This window comes from Acanthaster planci, linkage group LG01 (assembly GCF_054643075.1).
Source record: "Acanthaster planci isolate LZ-2023a linkage group LG01, COTS_SCS, whole genome shotgun sequence".
In the NCBI taxonomy this organism is placed as follows: Eukaryota; Metazoa; Echinodermata; class Asteroidea; order Valvatida; family Acanthasteridae; genus Acanthaster; species Acanthaster planci.
Genome location: NC_141777.1, coordinates 21,775,009 through 21,795,125, shown reverse-complemented (window position 1 = coordinate 21,795,125; position 20,117 = coordinate 21,775,009). Strand labels below are relative to the sequence as shown.

The 20,117-nt window shown below is 39.7% G+C and overlaps 1 protein-coding gene and 1 long non-coding RNA gene across 3 annotated transcripts in view; one reads left to right on the top strand and one right to left on the bottom strand.

Moving 5' to 3' along the window:
* Positions 1-959: 959 nt before the first annotated feature.
* On the bottom strand, positions 960-18,977 carry LOC147800528 (uncharacterized). Its single transcript, XR_015426186.1, has 3 exons — positions 18,716-18,977; positions 8,711-8,857; positions 960-1,045 (listed from the first exon to the last, which is right to left on the bottom strand). It is a non-coding gene; the product is annotated as an uncharacterized LOC147800528 (long non-coding RNA).
* LOC110990117 (forkhead box protein N3-like) overlaps positions 4,755-20,117 on the top strand; it is a 75,769-nt gene continuing 60,406 nt past the window's right edge. Inside the window, exons 1-2 of one of the 2 annotated variants that reach the window (XM_022254962.2) lie at positions 4,819-4,885; positions 18,987-19,267. The gene's annotated coding sequence lies outside the window, so the exon portion shown is untranslated. Of the gene's footprint in view, positions 4,886-18,986; positions 19,268-20,117 lie in introns of both variants that reach the window. The other variant, XM_022254958.2, reaches the window with a different exon arrangement.

Here is a 20,117-nt window from a genome sequence, read left to right as displayed (position 1 = left end):
GAGAATCAATTGCAAGAGGAAAGTCCCAGGATGTGGCAGGATGTTGAGGAATTAAAACAGTTTCGAAATCTCAATCGGCTGCCCTCGGTGGCAGTTAGGGGATAACTCCATGCATTGAAACCTGTTGTTTGCCAACAGAAATCTTGCGAAGGACTGATTAAAACGCAGTGGCTTTAGTACTCCATACAAAGCTAACAGCTCATCTGCCAAGTTGCTGCAAACCCCTTAAATTTGTTTTCTGAATCGGGTTTCTCGCCTTTTGGATTCTGGGCATTCACACTTGGATTGGAATTGTTTGGACAGCATAGATAGAGTCATAAAACATACCGACCACGTTGCACGTGCACGATCCGTATTATGTGCTGTGATCGCTTGGAGGAGAAATGATGCACCTTTTATCACGCGATTGTGAAGTAGTTGATTTATTCGCCATGCGTGTACCCACGGGTTGGCCAGTGCATGGCCCAGCAAGATTCGATTCTGGCCTTGCACCTGCACCACAAGGAATCCAATCTATCCAAGAACTAAGGATACCCCCAACTTATATTAGTTTCCAGAAGATACCCCGGTGAGTTTGGCATTAACGGAGGGAAAAGATCAACCGGCCAGCGGCCAATAAACGTCAGAGTCAAGCAACGGGTGCTGCATTATTTGTGGGCCCTTATAAAAACACCGATTCTCCCTCTCGCTGTGTTGACACGCTGGGTGTCGCATGTCATTCCCACGTGAAGAAGTTTGTAACAGTTGCGGTCCGTTTTTGCTTTCAAGGAAGGGCCTAAATGTTTAACGTTTAGATCACTGGGTTATTTTGCCTCCGGTTTGATGATGCGAAAATAGATATACATTGTAACCATCAGAGTGTGACCATTAATCAAATGACACGAAATCTCATGGCCTTCACTAGTATACGTGTACATGAAGAAGGCGCCTGTTTATAATAACTAAAAACTTGCCTTGTACGGTGCTTGTTCAGTTCTTGACATTTACGACCATTTCCGCAGGCTTCCTTTCTTGTGGTTTCGTGATCCGACTGGCACTTTCCTTGCTGCAAATAGATGTTCACGGAATGCTTTAGTTGGTTACTCCACAAGGAAATGACGAATAAGTAACCGTTAATTCTCGTAATGATTGACTGCAGTTTCCAAACACAGACTGCAAGATTGGCTTACAATTTATTGATAGTACATTTTCAAGATTGATTTGTATAGATGCCTCGGTGGGATGAGCAAACTGGGGGAGTCACGGGGGGTCATACCCCTCAAAAAGGAGCTCTCCTTCTCAAAAGTGAGTACAATCACCAATTGTAGCCCCATCCCTCAGAAATGACATAAAGGGTCACGTGAAAAAATTTAAGTTTTTCTCCCCAAACAGTTCCTCACCCACCCTGAGAATTTGGTTCCGGATCCTCCTTTAGGGATAAACTTCAAAACGTGGAGGTTTAAGCTTTTGAACATAAAAGCTTCTGAAGAAGAACACTCACTTAACATGGACTCAACTTTTCTCTCAAAACCACATAACTTACAAAGGAACCCTACATTATGTTACTGCAAACTTTATGGTTAATTGATTCTCGTCCATACAAACTGCCATTAATAAATATTGAAGGACTGAACTTGAGGACTTCCTATAGGGCCTATACAATCCATGTTTACAGAATCCTCCAAATTTCGTAACGTTGTTTAAATCTCAAAGTTGCCAAATTTGATGCCAAAAAAATCAAAATTTAAAAATATGATTAAAAATTAAACCATGAAAATTGTTTTAAGGAATGTTATTTTTTTCTTTTCCACGGAATCGTATTTACTAAGAGTAGTTTGAAATTGCGACTGCTCAGTGATATTATCCATCATCTGTCAGACATAACGAGCTTTACTGAATTCTGACCCACATCATCGGAATTGATAATCATTTCAAACATAACCAAATTATCCAAGTTGTCTTTCTGACTTCACATTATTTAGTGAGTTTTTAATCAAATAAAAAAAGAAACTATAGAAACAAACATGTTATAACTTTTTTACCCCGTAATTCTTGTTAATTTAAAGAAAATCTCAAGCTATTCTAAAGCTTGGTAACAATGTTTTGTGTTATATAATTCACGCACACGAATTAAAAGTCATGGAGATTCAGGAAAAAGGACGTGGAAACTAGCTTTTGTCCCGATGTGCGATCTGCCCGAGAGATATTTTATTGTAATGTATTTGTTTTTTCGGACCGGTTCTTACTTTATTCCAAATATAGTCCAATCATATTATTGGCTATGAATTATTCCGCATATTATTTTTCATTCGCGCTCAAAGCCGTCCAAGCGAGATTAATAACACAAGCTGTGTACAAACACCAACAGCGATTGCACACGCCCGACTGGACAGCGCACGGCTCATCGATGTACTAACTCCAACCTCAGCCGGGATGGAGAAATGTGTCCCCCATTCCTAAGATATTAAATACATAAATGCAAACACCAGCGCCATTGATTTTTCTCTCCTCCAACCCCGGCGCCCGGCACTTTCGCCCGTAATTGAATGAAACCCAATAATTTATCAGCAGAGAGAACCACTTTCCGTTGCGGAACCCTAGCTCTGCCGCCATCGCTAGCCGTCGATATAGAAGAGAAAGGATCGGAATATTGCTGCAGTCTTGGCGACCCAGATTTCGCCGGGAGGTGTCCCTGTTGGTCGTCAGGGAGCGCGCACGCTCGCGCTCGGTGCACACAGTCACCTACTGACGCGGTTTCGACCGCGGAACAAAAGGAAGGTGAAATTGGAAGGCGGGATACTGGTTTTTCCCCCGAGGGTGTGATGATGTCCATTGCTATGGCAACGTTCGCTTCGTAAAGATGCAGATCTATGCGTCAAGAACATGCATCTGCGCGTGCTGTGCAGATCGCTGGTGTTTATGAAGTGTTTGGTTCACCCCGCAGGCATCTTAGTGCACGGTGTCTCTGATGTCCTTAATGTGCCTTGGTCGAAGGAGAGAGCACTTGGTAATAATTCACATTTAGAGCGACGCGAGGAGATGAATTTTAATGAGTGCCTTCCATGGTTTAGTGGTGACCATTATGATGATATACTTTTTGGATAGTGGTGAAAACGGTGACGACAATGACTTTTATAATGACGATGACAATTGCAATCTTGACGAAGATATCAGTGTAATGGACAGTGGTTAGTAAATACCAGCTACGGAATGGGAACGCCAGACAGGAAATAAACTAAACATGAAGCAAACTGGGAGAAAACTGTTAACAAGGAAGCCGGGACACACGATTTTCCTGCCATTTTATGTGATTCTCTTTTTTCGAAATTTCCTAACACAATCCTCAATTCATCCTTTATTTTTCTCTGTTTTATTTTTGACAACCTTTCATCTTTAATCGAATGACTTTCTTTCTATACTCGTGCCTGATAATGATCAAGGCTTACTATTGAAGATCCTAAGGGCTTTTATGGAGGACAATCCCTTTGTGAAATTGTTTTTGGTGTTTTTAAAGTTTCACTTCAAATATATTTCATAGTCAGAAAAGCAGCTTGTGTCATTGTTTCATATAGACTTTATGGAAAAAATATCAGCGAGAGTGTAAAAATTGTGTGTGTTTTTTTAGGAAACTGAAGGGAATATGTACAGGTTATAATTAGTATGTGTCGCTTTTTCCTGAATTTCCTGAGAACTGCAGATTTAGAGGGAAAATGTTGATCGTCTCTAACTGCTCTTCCCTCGTGAAAGGCACGCGAGATTCTACTAAACAGTATGAGAAACCGAGAAGTTAATATTATTGGGATACGTTGTTGACAAAAATTTAATACCTCGGCGCTGTTAAGGAAGTATCAAGGAACACAAAAATCAAACGTAGAACATTTGAAACTTTCCTCTCGTGGTTTGCTGCAGTTGAATTATGATGTTCGATTGTGACAGCCTTGTTTTAAAGAGAATCTTGTAACCAATTAAAAACATCGAATTGGTCCAGCAACTTCCAATGCACAATTTTTTAAGTGGTGGCTTTGCAGAACATGTCTCACAACTTAATTTGAAGAAAGAAAATATGAAAAGTAAGAAGGGAATACTTAACAATGTAATCTATACAAATGAACAGAGTTTATCGGACTATATATGTTGAGATAATTTTGTCCGTTAAAAAAACGCAATGTTGCATAACTATGCGGGTCGGAGTTGTCCATTTATAATTTAGTTATTATGAAACTTTTTTGTATCTTATTGATCCTTAAGATGGACAATTGGAAATATGTAATTCTTCTTGACGAAATTAAGTACGAAAAATCTTCCATGTTTTGTTTTCGTGCATCAGTCAATTTATGTTGTCGCTATTTTGCTATGTTCTTGTACCAACCAAAACCCGAAACAAAGGTGGAAGCGTTCGAAAACACAAACAAAACACCCGCCACCAGCAGTTAGCACGTGGGGATTACCCAGCAGGTGCAGCGAAGGAGCCTGATTGGTTGCTATCACGCTATCTCTGGCTCTTCCGTGAATTGCTCATCTAGGTATTTACCCCTGCCAGAACCTTCAATACCTTATTTTGAATTGTTCCAGAATAGTGCAATCCTTCAATTAAGGAAATAATCTACTAACACTAGTTTTAAACTATTTATGATTTATTTTTGGTGAATAAAATGCCAGTTTTTGTGAAAAGTAGATGGATATGTAGACGGATTCAGAGGGTATAATGATTGTCTAGGCGACCGGGCAGCGTCATACGTCACGGGCCACTCAATCAAATGCGCATGCACGTCGAGGCCGCGAGGGGTGAATCACATGTCGTGTACATACTGCAAGGCGCCTTTGTGCAAATTGTGCAGCAGTCTACGAAGGATATGCACTATTCCACACACTCTATTGGAAAACTGCACGCTAAAAGTCAGAAAACGTAAGTGAAATATTACTTTCATAGTATTCATATTCGTATTTATTTGTCATTTTCATTACCTTCTAGGTTCATTTTGTTACGAGTGTGTGTGTGTAGGCCTATATGTTTTAGGGCAAACGCCCTGAGTTGGACGGAAAGAAATGGACAAAAAATCACACCATTGTTCCTTCCGGTCGAGTGGCAAATTATTGACCCATGCGAAACACGTGGTAGACCTCAGCTGCAGCTGCAGTACAATGCGATATTTAATCGTGACCAGTTCGAAATGGTGTAAAATGGCATAGATTTACCATCTGTATTCGTTTGTGTGTTGTATTTTGTTAGATAAAAAGCCACTGTAAGTTACTGTGGTTAAAATCTAACCGGAGTGAGGAGCTTTGTTAACATCTTCAAAATCCTATGTCACAGAGAGACCAAGGGTGCAATACATCTTTAGGCCGTGAGAGACTCAATCGTGCCCTGTGATCCATTGTCAACGTGCTTGGGTACCTGTATTTCACGCCCGCCAAGTTACCTTTAAAGGTTCTGGTTTTGTTCAAGTGGTCTGATTGATGGGTAGCTATTTATGGCCTTGCGGTCGGTTTCTGGCCACCACAGAGTGACGAGGATTTGTAGCTTTAGCTTCTGAACGTGTACGGAATGTGAAAATACAGAAACATTTTTTGAAATAGCAAAGAGTATGATATGAGGGGATAAACCTGACCAGTCTAGAACTGGTCATAAAAGGAGGGGGATACTTGATCCAAACTGAAAAAAGAAATATTGAAATGGCAGAGCCAACTTACTCAGGTCTTTGAACTTAAAGGTCTATTTTTGTAACACATCTACTTGTATGAAGTTTATTTCTGAATCATCCATGCATGGAAAATATATGTGGGCCAAGGTACTGTGTTCTAATTCTTTCCTTGTCAAAAACACATAAGTGGTATACACATACATAGGGACGATTTTTATTCCTCTATAGTAAGTACAAAAGTCTGGTTAAAATACTTACTTTGACAATTTTTTTCTTATGTTTAGCATTGTATATTTTTTTCTTATTTTTAGTATTGTATATTTTTTTCTTATGTTTAGTATTGTATTTTTTTGTTCTCAATAAAGTAAGCATTTTACTCAGACTGTTGTATACACAGGAATAAAATAACCCTGAATAGACAAAAATCAATTTAGAGGTAGGCCTAAGGTTTAGCTACATGTTATGAACTTTTGGAGCATTAACCGTTTGTGTCACCAAGTTTGATTTCAGTTTTACACTTGCCATTGTAAATGGGCCCTTATTCATCATATCAGTGCTTTGCCCAGTCCTTCCTGAAATCAGTTTTGACATCGATGATCCCCCTGGATGTGATCCACCATCCGTTGCACTTTTTCAGTATTTGGAGAATTATTATGCTTGATCATTGAGAAGTAAGTTGGGGTTTCACTTTTGTAGGGAATTACAATACTTTCACTTAGAAAAGCCCCAACTGCTCGCAAACTGGAATTGAGGCATGAGAAGTATAAATTGTTTCATTATTTTTCACATTTTACATGTTGGTAACGTAAGACATGTGCACTAGTAAAGCAGGAGGTTGTGAGTTTGAGTCCCACCCGAGCAAGCTTGTGAAGTTTTTCACAAGCTCTGTACACAAGTGTACAGTGTTAGATAATATACATGTACGTCGTCCGTGTAAGGGTAAAACCCATACTTAGAATAAGTATATCAGTTGAAAACAAAATTTAGAAAAATTAAAATTAAAGGAGTCCAGAACTGGCAAAGTGAGAAATTTTCATCACCCCCAGCTAGGCCTAACTGTTGTAAACATCCTCTCGTCCAAATTGCTGCTAAATGTAATGGACATGTAACCATGTGTCCAATTGTGAAGGTAACAAATATGGTATTAAATGGTATTGATTTTAGTTAAACTTGTATTTCCCCATCCCACTTTTGTACATATGGTTGTCCTTTCTGAGTTCAAGGTTTTTTTTCTGTGGTTGCTTTAGGGGAGCATTGACAGTGCTCATTTGAAAAGACTGCTGGGATCATTGTTTACTGTGTAACTTCCAGTGGAGGAACTTAATTAGCATGTGCAGGCCATGTGGTGCATAGATTATCCCTGTTGTCATGGTGATGTAGCCAGCTGGCCATGCATGATAAGGGAAGCTAGTCAGGAGGAAATAAACTGTACATGTTGGTGGCCTAGGGATTTGCAGTGTGTGCCCGCATATTACCTTTTGTACCAGTGACCGAATGTGCTCTTATCAAAAAAATATTGCATTTGCAATAGTTGTAATCACATGTTGGGGTAGGCACTTTTTCTTGTTAGCAAGAAGTGAAACTACATCATTAATATGTATTATGACATGTGGTTTGCCCATTAGTTAAGCTGTTGTACATGTACATGTATTTATATACCTTATCTAATTCACCTGCTTCCTGTTAACACTGAAGCTGTGACAAATGCCATGTTGTTATTGTCTGCACCAAATGTATTCATGAAGTTTTCCCAAGCTTTTGTGTTCAATTCTACATACCCATTAAACTTGACTGGTTTATGCCTGGCCAATGTTTGCAGAGCAAACATGATGGGAGAGAAGCTGGAGATTTTTTTTATGACACTTTTGCCAAAAGGGAGAGGGGTGAAGTTTGCCAAAAGGTTTATCCCAGTTAATTCTCCAGATTGACACCAGCAGTTTCTCTGGTGGTGAGGCATTCTCTGATGTTCTTTTTGTAAGATGGCAAACTGGACAGTGCTCTCTCTAAGCAGCTCTCTGGCCTTGTAATAGGGGAGAGAAGACTGCAGTGCAGGAAGATAAATTAGTCCTGGTCAAACAGGCAGCTGAAAGCTGGGCTGGTTTTTTTCTGTGGTCCTGCTCAAGGAGGATTAAGTGATTATAAGGGATTTCAGAATCAATGCCCACATAGCTGTCCCAGTCTGAGGATTTTCAGGAATGTGTTTGGTTGTTTATCATGCCAAGCTGTGAATTGCTTCACTGTGTCATCATGCCCTGCTTGTTATTCCACATTCATCTTTGAAGTCTGCCCATTGCATAAAATTGCCCCCTTTTGCTTTGACTGTTGACAAAAGTACCCAAGGATTGGGTGTTTGAAGTGGATTTCTTTGGGTGATATAAAGTGGAACGGTATTGTCAAAGGAAGAGTGTTGGCCAACAGTTTACGATGCCCAGTGACATTTACCTGAAGTCAGAGCTTTGTTTTTTTGGCAGAGTACCAACTTACAAAAGTGAAATCTGTGTGTGTATATCTCATTAAAATAATCAAAGATGTTAAGATTTCTTTCCGTTTCTTGACACAAGATGTGCATTCTGCATGGGTTGTCTGTCTTCTGTGATTGCGTATCAAACTCATTTAAGTCAACCTTTGTAGGACTTCTTTCTATTTCTACTTACTCTAAGTTTAACCAAGGTTGTGTTGATACTGACCACTTTGACAGAGTGGACACACCTCAAGTCATTCTCCCTCTCAGAGGACCACAGACTTCTCCAACAACATGAACACTGGGGCAGACAGGAGATGGGTTGCTAAGGAGGCAGCTCCCTATTTACCTGTTGCCATGGAAATTAGCACCAAAACACTCACTCAAACTTATGGGAATTGCCGGCCCCAAATCTTCTGGGTCAATGTGGCAGGGTCAAGCTTGATCCATGTAGCAGACTAGCAGGCTGACAAACGTTCACAAGGATATAACAGGACATTACATGTGAAGGCTGGGATTTTTTTTTTTCATTGGACTTGGCCCATGGCCTAACCTGGAGAGTGTACTGGTGGGTGCCTCATCTGTTACTGTCCTCTCTTGGAGTCCACTGGGGGAAAGAAATAACTACCTTGCGGCTGACAAAAGACAAGACTGATGATGCTTCCAGCTGGAGTGGGCGGTTCAGTCAAGTAAGATTGGCAGGTTTTGGTCCCTGATGTGCAGTCCAACATGTGTACTTCAGTTCATTTGTCTATCTCCAGTCTTTAAGTTGCCACTGTTATAAAGAAATAACATTACAACATGTAAAACTGGGGACAATTGCTAATTGGAATTTACCTTTTCTCCACAAGTGCATATTGATGTCCTCAATACAAAAGAACATAGAAGAACTTTACCATGTTAGACAAATGACTGATGAACCTTTTCTGTTTGTACAGGTTGTTTTAATAGCTGCAAGTTGATGGGTCAACCCGGTCAGGGATTTTTGAATTACTGTTCTGAAATTCTGTACTTGTTTTAATGATACAGTTGTCCTGTGGCCAAGGTCAGAAATTAATGATAAATCCAGCTGCCTGTTTCTGTTGTTTGCTTTTAAAAAGCTATGTAAATTCCGTACATAAGTGTAGCAAAGTTTGAAAACAGCTGATTTCTGCTTTATCTTCTTCATTTGAGGCTGCAATGGTAGACTGTCATGTTGGAGATATGAAGTATGATTGGGACGGTTTGGCCAAATGCACAAATGTAAAAAATGAGGAAAATGTTTGACGGAGAGGAGGATCAAAGACTGGAATTGATTGGACATCCTCACCTCATTCACCTGTGCATGTCACTATTTGTGTGTCACGGTAGGAACACACGTACCTGTATGCAGCGTTTGTTGTTTGGCTGGAAAGATTGGTGATTAGATAGTCATAATAATTATGAAATGGCCATGGACCCTCACCTGCGTTGTTCGAAGGCCAGACACAGTTAGCTGAGGTGACCAACTGGATGGATCATGACTTCTTAGGCAAACTGTATGACTTGATAATGGAAGGGGTTGCTTTAGGTGTTCCACAGTTTGTTTTTTCTTACTTGAAATAATAAACCGGGCCGTCTCTCCAGGGTCAGGGTTAAATCAAGAGGATTTTTGGAGGGGAATGACTGGTTCCAATCATGACCCTGGGCTGGCAGCTAAATTCTGGCCGATTACTTCTCAAATCTCTCATCACCGTTGGTTGATGAGGGGGTGGAGAATGGGGACAACCCCCCCAGGGTAGAACTTTTTTGAAAATATAATAAAAAGGGGTTTTCTTACGAAAACAGCTTTTTTATTTTCCCCCTCCTTCCCCAAGCATTAAAAAATCCTCAGAAAAAAGTTACCTAAAGAAGTTCCCAAACTTTTTGCAACCCCCCTACTTTTTTACACCATCACTACAAAGATTAGGTTCCCTTCTGCACTATTAAAGCATATTGTACATGCTGCAGACCTGCATTCGTCTCAGCCAGGGGTAACTCGTCATTCTGTCTGTTACATTTAACTTGTGTGGTTGCATCAAAAGGCAATAGCCATCTTCAGCTTTTCCTGGTGACACAACCTCAAAGGATTCTTCAAGATCAAGAGTTTATTCAGACTGCTGTTTGAGCTCATTTGAGTGTAAATTAATCCCCAGGGAGAGACACAGATAATGAAATTGTTGTAAAGGGAGACCTTTTCCATTCATACAAGTTGAATCTTAAAAAGAAAGCTTACAAGTGCACTAATTCAATTGACTATTGAAAATGTCACAAGAAGCTGTTACCTGAAGTCATTCGACCAATTATCCTATGCTGCGTGGACACAGAAAAGTGCTGTGCGAGTTGCAGCGCACTGTGATTTGATCGATGTTGTTTAAACATAAACTTTAAACCAGTTCACCTTCAGACCTTTTGCCCAGATAAAAACGTGTTTTACAATCCAATCTCAGATAAATCAATGAAAAAGAGCAGAAAATCTTGAATTGGGTTCCTATCTTCATACAGTGTACTGCATACATGTACATGTACATCTAGACTATGCCATGAGGTTTGGTAATAAATCTGGCTGTGGTTTACCATCAGTAGTAGCAGACCGCCTACAAGACAAAGGTTAAGTATTTCATAGGCTTTGATTGTTTACTATGCAAGTTCTAACAGCCCCTTTCATATTAAAATAGAGGGATGATGTTCAGTACTCTGCACTAGAATGTTTTAAATGGCTTGAAATGCAAGTTGGTTTTTCACAATCTTTGTAACTCTGGGGTGAAAAAACAAACGTTTTGATTGTTGTGGTAGTTGATGTATGATTACATGTATACTCCGATTTCATACAGATAAAAGATGAGAATGTGTCGAGACTAGACATGTGTGCATGACATGGCACCAGAAATACAACAAATACTGTAGTCTTTCAGTTTGAAGAAACGGCCATATTTAACTGAGTTGACCACATGCAGCAGGTTTTTTCATGGTGTGCTCAGCAGGCAGTGTGATGTTGTGAAGATGTAAACAACTCTATAAACCCATTTTTTTTTTATTTTGGTACCTCCACAAGATTGGTTTGAGTTCTCACCTTTCATCTCTCATAAAAAGTTGTTTTGGGTCCAATCACTGGATTCAGGTGGTTGAATAGTGCACCTTTCAAATCATTTAATTCAGTGGCTCAAATCATAAAAAAAAACCACATGAAAAAAACCCTGAAGGCATCCCGTCCTTCAGGGCCCAGACAGGAAGTGTACACTCTTCAAACTGCAACACTTATTGAATAAGTTCTCCAAATTTATCCCTTACAAAGGTGCTGCTCGGGGACAATCTAAAGGTCCTTTGCCAGGCCTTGGTTGCACAAAAGCTTCCTCTGCAGAGAGGGAAAAAAATGTGTTCAACCTGCCACATGCCATCTGCCCACCTCTCTCAGTTTTCCGTTGCCCCGGTTCCCTTGCCGACATGTGTACAGTTGGCATGGAGAACCAAGCTTTCCTTGATCAAACCCCATGGCAGAGGCGACCGGTAATATCAAAGTCCAACACACTGGGACTTAGGCGGCGTGGTTCATTCCTGCTCCAGGGTTTGGTCGTTGGCCCACCCAGGGCTTGTTTGCCATCCAGGTGAGGAGCGTTGGGACTTAAGTCTGGTAGAATTTTTCCTTTCTTTCACATCTCCAGTGTATCAATTGTCAAAAGTGTTGTTGTTGTGTGTATTTCTGATAGTCGGAGATTATCCTAGATCACTCTGGTTGGTTGGTGTTTGTGGCACCAACAATCCCTTTGGAAGAAATAGAACTGGTGGTGTTAACTTAATCAGATCTTGTTTGAAGAGCAAATTTACATACCTTGGTTTCAAGTCCCATACCACAAAAGAATGTGGTAGGGGACCGTTCATGCTATACGTAAATTCCATATGTAATGCAGAATTTCTTCAATGTAGCATGGCCACTAAAAATCACTCAATTTCAACTTGACTCAATCAATCTGCACTGCAGTAATGAGTGGCCCCTGTAACCACTGGTCACATTCAGCTTTGTTTATGTCTTTGTGAGAACTTGGTTGTTTTTGATATTTTGCCAGGATATTTAGTTTAATAAATGGGGTTTGTACCTTAATGTCAGTCATTCCAAAGCCACACATCAAGGCCTCTTTATTTTTACTTACTTTGTTGGTGAACTTATCTGTTGAAGCAATTTCGGAAAAAAACAGGTTTTGAAAGAACCACACTGACAGGACAACAGTGATTAGATATCCACCTGGCACTATCATGTCATGATTTCCAAGCGCACCTTTCCTCTTCATGAGGTAAGCGCCCCTTTCCACTTCATGAGGGAAGTGCACCTTTCCACTTCATGAGGTCTGTACATGTTGGTTGACATGTTCCTTATCGTGCGTTCCTGTGCAGTGTTTCTGGCTCTCTGGCTCTTCACTTTTGTCCGGAAGAACTGTGGATGGACTTGTCAAATTATTGATTTACCTTTTTTTAAACAACACCCCCCCCAACGAAAATGGACACACATACCTTTAAGCACACTCTCTGATTGGAATGTTTGCTGAAATCAATTGTTTTCTCTTGTTCAATGTCATGCTCAAATGTTGCACTCTGTTCCTCTGACCTCTGACGAGATTAATGACAAGGCAGCCAAAATATTTCAAATGGTTTTATACAGCATTTGTAGCACATTTCTCTGTGAGTCCATATACTGACTGACCCCCCTCCCCCATAGTAAGAGCCGTCCACTCATGGAAATATGCTGTAAAATGTCTCACACTTTGGAAACCTTGTCGATTCAAATTCAGACCAGCCAATCACTGGCAAGCAATCATTGTAAATTTTTAATATAGCCAGTATTTGGGTATAGTTTTGTAAGTTCTTAATATTTTTGGGTATAGTAAGCCTCCAGCTTGTTCAATTTCAGCTCCATAAATTGTTTTCAGTATGATTTGCCTATCAAGAAATGTATTCATTGACCCCAAGTGCCTGTACCTCACACGAATTTATCCTATGAGTCAACATGACCTCTTAGATTTGGCAAAAGAGATGGAAAGCTGATCTATTTTAATCCACTCCCCCCCCCATTAAGTCAAATCTCCAAGACAAATAGGAGTGGGGAGACAGATGTGCATGTATGGCTATCACCCATGTGACCCTTGTTATCACAGACAGTAGTTGCATCTGTCATTCAAAAACCTATTACAGTGATAGTCTTGAGCAATGCCTGTAATCCATCCTAGGGAATGAAGTTATTGATCACTTGGAAGTCACCTGCTATACATACATATACATGTACATGCCAAAGTGTGACAATTTTTTATATGTACAGCAGTATGCAGATCTTGATTATGTTGGTCCAGTGGAAGCAATTCAAGACGTTTTTTCCCCGTTGATTTTTTTTTTAGAGGAAAGCCATGGACTTTGTACTGCAGTTTGAAAACTGAATTTTGGACAACACAGTCCGATTGTTTCACAAGGGAAAAGTATGTATTCAAATTGTGGACAGAAATCAACTTTGAATGTGCAGTTTATGCAGCAGGTTGAGCCATGGTCTGGTGTGCATTATGGGCCACCGTCATTCAGTGATATTAACATGTAATTGACCAGCCTATTAGATTTACCCCATACAATAAAATTTAATACATGTATCTAATATCTATAAATTGGTGTTTATGGGCCCGTTGGGTGTTTTCATTAAGAAATATCCAGAAACTCTTGCAGTGTAGGTTTACGCATAGTTCAAGTAATGCAGTTAAAAGGGAAATTCGTTACTTTGTGTTCAAAAAAAATATTTACACCTAAAACACATGGTTGACGGGGCAGTGAGCTTTGGGTGTCCAGCGTTTTATTCATTCCTGCATGTGTATCACCCTCTCAGATGTCATATGAATTAGATTCTGCAAAGATACACTGCACATTTTCATTATCTAATCACACTGCCACCTGCCAACCCTGAACCTAACACTTGTGTCATGGCAATTGAAGCAGCAGTCTAGAAAATACTTGATCCCTCCTTGGAATATTAATTTTGGTTAAAAGCCATTGATGCAAAACATTCATTGCAGAGAAGCTGAATATTTGATTGTTGTTGTGCCTGAATGGCACTTACTTGTACGTGGGTGTTAATTTTGAACAGTTGGCATTATATAAAGGCATACAGACCTGAAAACCCAAGGGAAATTTAAGAATTTCAAATGCACTCTATTTCTATTTTTAAAAGAAATTTTTAAGTATAGGCCTACAGTGCACTGTATGGTTTTTTTTTTATTTTTGGAAGAATTCGATAAAGACGCATTTTTTGATTTCACGGTGTGTGGGTTTGAAGGAGCTTGCTCTCCCCTGCGTATCTGTCTTAATGAAACCCATCCATCATCCGTTGCCCTTCACCTAGTTACGTCGCAGGGGTGCTGGGAGTCATTGCGGAGCAGGGTACCAGTCAAGTTGCCGTTCACCACATCCTCTGAAGCCCCCTTCAAGGGCCAGCAGCATGGGATGGGAGAACGGTGTTAGCACACTCTTTAAAGCAGATGCGATTTCTTCCCACGAAGGCATATCTTTTTTCTCGGAAGTGCGGCTGAATAAACCCCTATTGGCAAATGCTTATGTCTGCATTATTCATCATTTTCCTACTGGCTAAGACTTATTTTTGTTAAGGCAGCAGAAACCTCATTTCTTGATATTTACTAAGGAAACAAATATATGCTTGGCTAGTCTTAAATGTTAATTTAAGATCAGTTCAGGAGAATCGACACGATTGTAAACGCCCCAGCTGCAGACAAGGGCGGTATCAGCATCCGCTCTCCTTAGGTTATTCCCTTTCATGAGTAGCTTTGGCGTCAGAAATTCGAAACAAGTTAAGAAATTAAACATTTTGATTGATTCCTTTCAACAGTTTTATTTTATTCAAACACCCTATCACCATTTTGTGGTATGTTCCTGGTGCAAGTACATGTACATGTAGTCCTAAACAGTTGTCTTGTATGGAAATAGGCAGGCATATGGCACGTAATGCTTGAGGTAGCACAGAACACGAGCCAATGGTGAGGGACATATCAGCATCCATTCTCCTTTGCCGCTTGTAACTTGTAACAACGTTTAGGACAGCCATTTATTCCCATTTATAAATACTTTATGAGCCTAAATGAAAGTAAGTTAAAAAAGTATTATTCCTAACGATATTATTTACCAATTTTAATTCAGTTTTTTCCCAGCACCCGTCCATGTTATGGTGTGTGCCTCTGCAAGCCAATACTTATCATCAGTTTAAAGTGTAGCAGCAATGGATTTTTCTTTGACTCAATTTTCCTTCAGATTTGTATTGTTCTTCAGTGTATGAAAACTCTTTTACTTTCTTGTTTGGTTAAATGCATTAAAAAGTGCATGTTTTTAAACAATTAAAATAATCCATGATTTCCCGGACAACTGAGGGCGCTGTTGCTGTGAAGTCGTCTTGGGAAGACATGGTTAGTGAATAGGTCTTTCTATTCAAATTGTGACACCAGAATTTAATAACTGAAAACATTTCTGTGAGAGGGATTGATGCACATGAGTAATAATGAATCAGCAAAGAAGAGAAAAGCGAGTCGAAGAAGATCTTCAAAAATGCAGGACGTTTTGTGTACAAACCAATGTAACATTGAGGCCTCTTCCTGAGATTACATCACAATTTTACTCATAGATATGGAAATACTCATTAGCATAGAAACCCAAAATGCATTAAAATACCCTTGAACTACTAAAACAACATATAAAATAATGTTCACTGAAACACAAAGGTGCATTTTGAACTAATTGATTGCAGCTACCCTTTAAGACCAGCCACATGACTGGCTCTCAAATAACAGGAATGACTGAACTGACTGTCTGAAGTTTGAATCCCATTGAAATTGGGGTATGGTGAGACAAGGCTAAACCAAAAATATTAAGTTACAGCTCCGTTGGATTGCTCTCATCTACCTGTGATGAGGTCAGTTGCACCACTATTAAAAGCTGGCGCAACTTGGACTTGACAAATCAGCAGTGGATCATGAGTTGAGCCAGTGAAGATAATTCCTCCCACAGCGTTGATCCACAAAGTAACATTGGAATGCAACTGACTTCCTTTGGTAGTTTCTTGTTGGCCCATTGATGTCGGGGATACATATAGCCATCATTTCTTCCTACCTGATCTTTAGACCACCCAAAAAACCAACTGTCTTGGCACAGTGGTAACATTCTGAAATAAACCGTTTTGATGCTGCCTGGTGTATTGAGTTGGGATACCGGACGAATACGGATGGCCATGCATGGATCACATAATGAGAGTGTGATTCTTGCGACAAACTAGTAATGCTTTGTTGAAAGTAGGCCACCATGGGTGTCGCCATTTTGATGCCACGTCCAATATGTTGGTAAGGTATGCATACACAATCACCAACATGCAGAGGATGTAAGTTTGTAACGTCATGGGCCACATAACAGCCAAACAGTGCCCTTCTGCAAGTGTGTTTTCGTAACAGGAACTTGAGGAAAGTCTGATGAACATAACCAGGCCAGGTTTACTGAGGTGACTTAAGCCACTCTCTCATTTGAAATATCGGGCACTGTCAGCGTAAGTGTTGGTCTGCACATGAGTATAATTTATTTTGTATCAAGGACTTCTTGCATGTTTGTAATCTACATGTAACTTGAGCTCAGGGGCAATTGAATTCATGTTAACTTTTGCCATGTCTGAACATGCTGATAGTGATATTCTGTAAAATAATGAAAAAATGTTGTCTTTTATTTCTTGATGTCTTCCCACTCGTCTAAGCCTTGCTTTCTTAAACACTAATGTCATCAATTAACATCTTAGCAATCCACCCAACCTTAAATTTCAACACCAGTTGAGTCATATTCTATTTCAGGGGGGCAGACCAGTCCTAACATACATAGTTTGTTGGATGTCTAGTGACTTAAACTTTAAAGGAGCAGTGCCTGTACATTATACTACAAGGAATGTGAACCAGGGATACTGTACATAAAGACTCTCATTCACGCCACCATTAAAAGGTTACATGTACAAGTACTCTCTAAATTCCTAAGAGTGAAAGTTTACTCTATTCGAGTGAAAATTCAATCCCTCGGATGGAAATTAAGGACCAGACGAATTGGAGTGAAATTTATTCACTCCAAAAGACTAAAATTTCACTTGAGCTTCCACTGGAAGGGGCTATTTTCAGCCTTTTTCAGTCTAAATTCAGAATGATTTTCACTCTAAAACATCTTGTCCCTAATTTCACTCTTTCCGATTTAGAGAGATAGGGCCTACGTGTAATCTCAATTGGTGTCTGAAATGTTTCAAACGTAGCCCTGTAAAGTAAGACTTTTAACACTGAGATTAATAGAGTTTACTTGAGTTGAAGACATCTCTTGTGGAATTTTCTGCTTTGGGGCAAAGTAGGGCCGAGTCAATACAAATAATTCACTATTTTGATACTTGACCTTCAATTCGATGGAATATCCGAATATTGGGTTGTACTGACTGGCAGATTGTTGATTAACAAAACCATATACCAAAAATCAGCTGCAATAACGCATGCAACTGTACATCATTATAATCAATATAATAGCTTCTCTTCTAGGAGTATCTCCAGCCACGATTTAGCAAGATTTAAGAGATGAACAAGACTTTTTGCCCTATCGAAAATTTCTAATCCTTTTAAATTGTTTAATGACTAATTTACTTTTTTAATCGTACATAGATTTCTGTCGCTTTTCATTTAGATCTGCTTGAAACAAGCCTCCATAATGCATTTTTTCTCATTTAAAGCAAAAGAAAATGTTCCCCTTCTTTTTCATGAATTTTGCATTGGAATATTCAAAATCAGAAAATAATATTTGATAATCGATCAAATATTCAGTTATTTGGCACAGCCCTCGGGCAAAGCTGTATGGCCTAATGTTATTATAATAAGCATTAGTTGTGGCCAAATTGCTGCAAGTTGGCTTTGGGGCATTCTGGTGAGTGCCTTGAAATTGGTCTCAGACATGTTTATGCCAAATGAAAAGAAAGCATGCTGGAGCGGCCATAGCTATGTATTAGTGTAGGGTCGATTTTGTACAGCAAATTTTTAGTCAACCAGCCTCTAGAGAAACTTTTTTTATTGGCACAGGATATAACACCTTATAACCCATTTCACCTCATTACAAGGTGTACTTTTGCAAAACTAATGCCAATAAACTCACATTTTCGGGCTTGGGTCACATTTAAAGTATAGGATTAGTAGGTTATGGGAGCAAAATTAAACATGTGACCCACTCTATAAACTTGAGTCACAAGTCACCAGTGCTACCTGTTGAGTTTTGCTTTGTATTAGATTGAGGAATTTGGGCTCTTTAATTTGATGTGTCACATTTGGAATGACGGAACTAGATGTTGTGTAGATTATAAGGTGTTGATGATTCTTATTGCTTAAACACTGCAAAATGTTTTACAGGCCTTTAACTCAAAAGTGGCTCTGGCAACATGTGACTAATTTTTGCAGAGTAGGTTGCATATGTTTTCAGAAAGGCTTTTTGCTTCCCCCCCAAAAGCAGGTTGCTTCCTAATTTTTGTCCTTGTTATATTATACGTGTACCTATTACCTACAAATATTCAAATTGAAATGTATTTACTCAAATATGTTAAAATACTTACCACAGGCCTACATGTTCATCAAATCAGTGATGCAGACCATTTTTGTTGTAGGGATGAATTGGGACTGTGAACTGGTCAGCATTGACTTCAAAAGGACAGTCTTCCACACCCAGTCCTTGATTCCCATGGATGCATACACTCCTCGCTTTAACACATTACACCGTTGTGGCTCATACTGATGGGGCAGGTATTACCATCTGTTCCCATCAGCTTGATTCATGGAGGCAGGTGTGATCACTGATTACCCTTCTCTCTCGCTCTCCTTTCCCAGCTGAAGAGTTACCAGGCTGGAGCTGGCCGAGCCCAAGGAGATAGGATTGACTAATATTTCACTCACATGTACCAGGGCTTAATCATGAAGGTGTATTACCCTTGATGTCGTAAACATCTTATTTGGAACCAGAGTGAGGGCTTTTACTGGACCAAGAGCAATCTTCACTGAGAGAATACAATTGTGGACTTGCATGGTTTGTGCACGAGTTACTTAACGATGCAAGGCGGAAAATTGGTTCTCAAGATCATTGCACTCTTGACTTTTACATAACTTTTAAAGTGAGTATCATCATTGAGGGTACATTATTTCATGGAAATGCTTTGTAACTTTGTATTTTGTAAATGCTGTTGATATGTTATGTCAGTTGCACTCTGATGAAGAAGTAGGTTTAAATGGATACTTAAAATAACCAACAAAAGGCTCATTTGTCAATTATCAATCACTGGGCAATTTCTAGGTTTCAGAAATGAGATAAAAGACCTTGTGCTTGTATACTTTTATATGTACACAGCAGAAAGGAGGGAGCCATTTTTTTTCTGTTTGTTCAGTGTGCTGGCTATGGTTACATGCAGCTTGTGAATATTTGCACACCATCACCAAGTTGCAGGCAGTGATCAGGATGATAGCATTGGGCCTTTAAGCACATCGTTAACCTGCACTTAACAGTGCCATTGTCCTTTCAAGATTACATCATTAATCCTCTCAGCATGCTGCTGCTCACTATTTGCCCCATTGAAATCACCAGGCGGAAGATTGCTTTTGATGGTTTAATAATACATGTAATCGTACAGTTTTGCCATCCTCACTCTCAGATGTCCTTGCAGTTATCAAAAGAGTTCCCTTTGTTTAGAGTTGCCATGGTGATCAAGCTCAGCATTTCCGTGGCAACAGCGAGCTGGGACTTTGCAGCATGTATACACTGACACACATCCGTGTACATCCATATTCTCAAGTGATTCGTGTAAACTTCATTACCTGTGGACCGATGCTGAGTCAGGTGCATATTTACCGTCTGTGCAAGACCTGGCTTTAGTTTTGCTGGCACTCCACCTCATAAATATTCATGTCTTTGTCTACACACACACTAGACTAACTCATGCGTAATTGATGAACTGCTTTTTTTTTTCT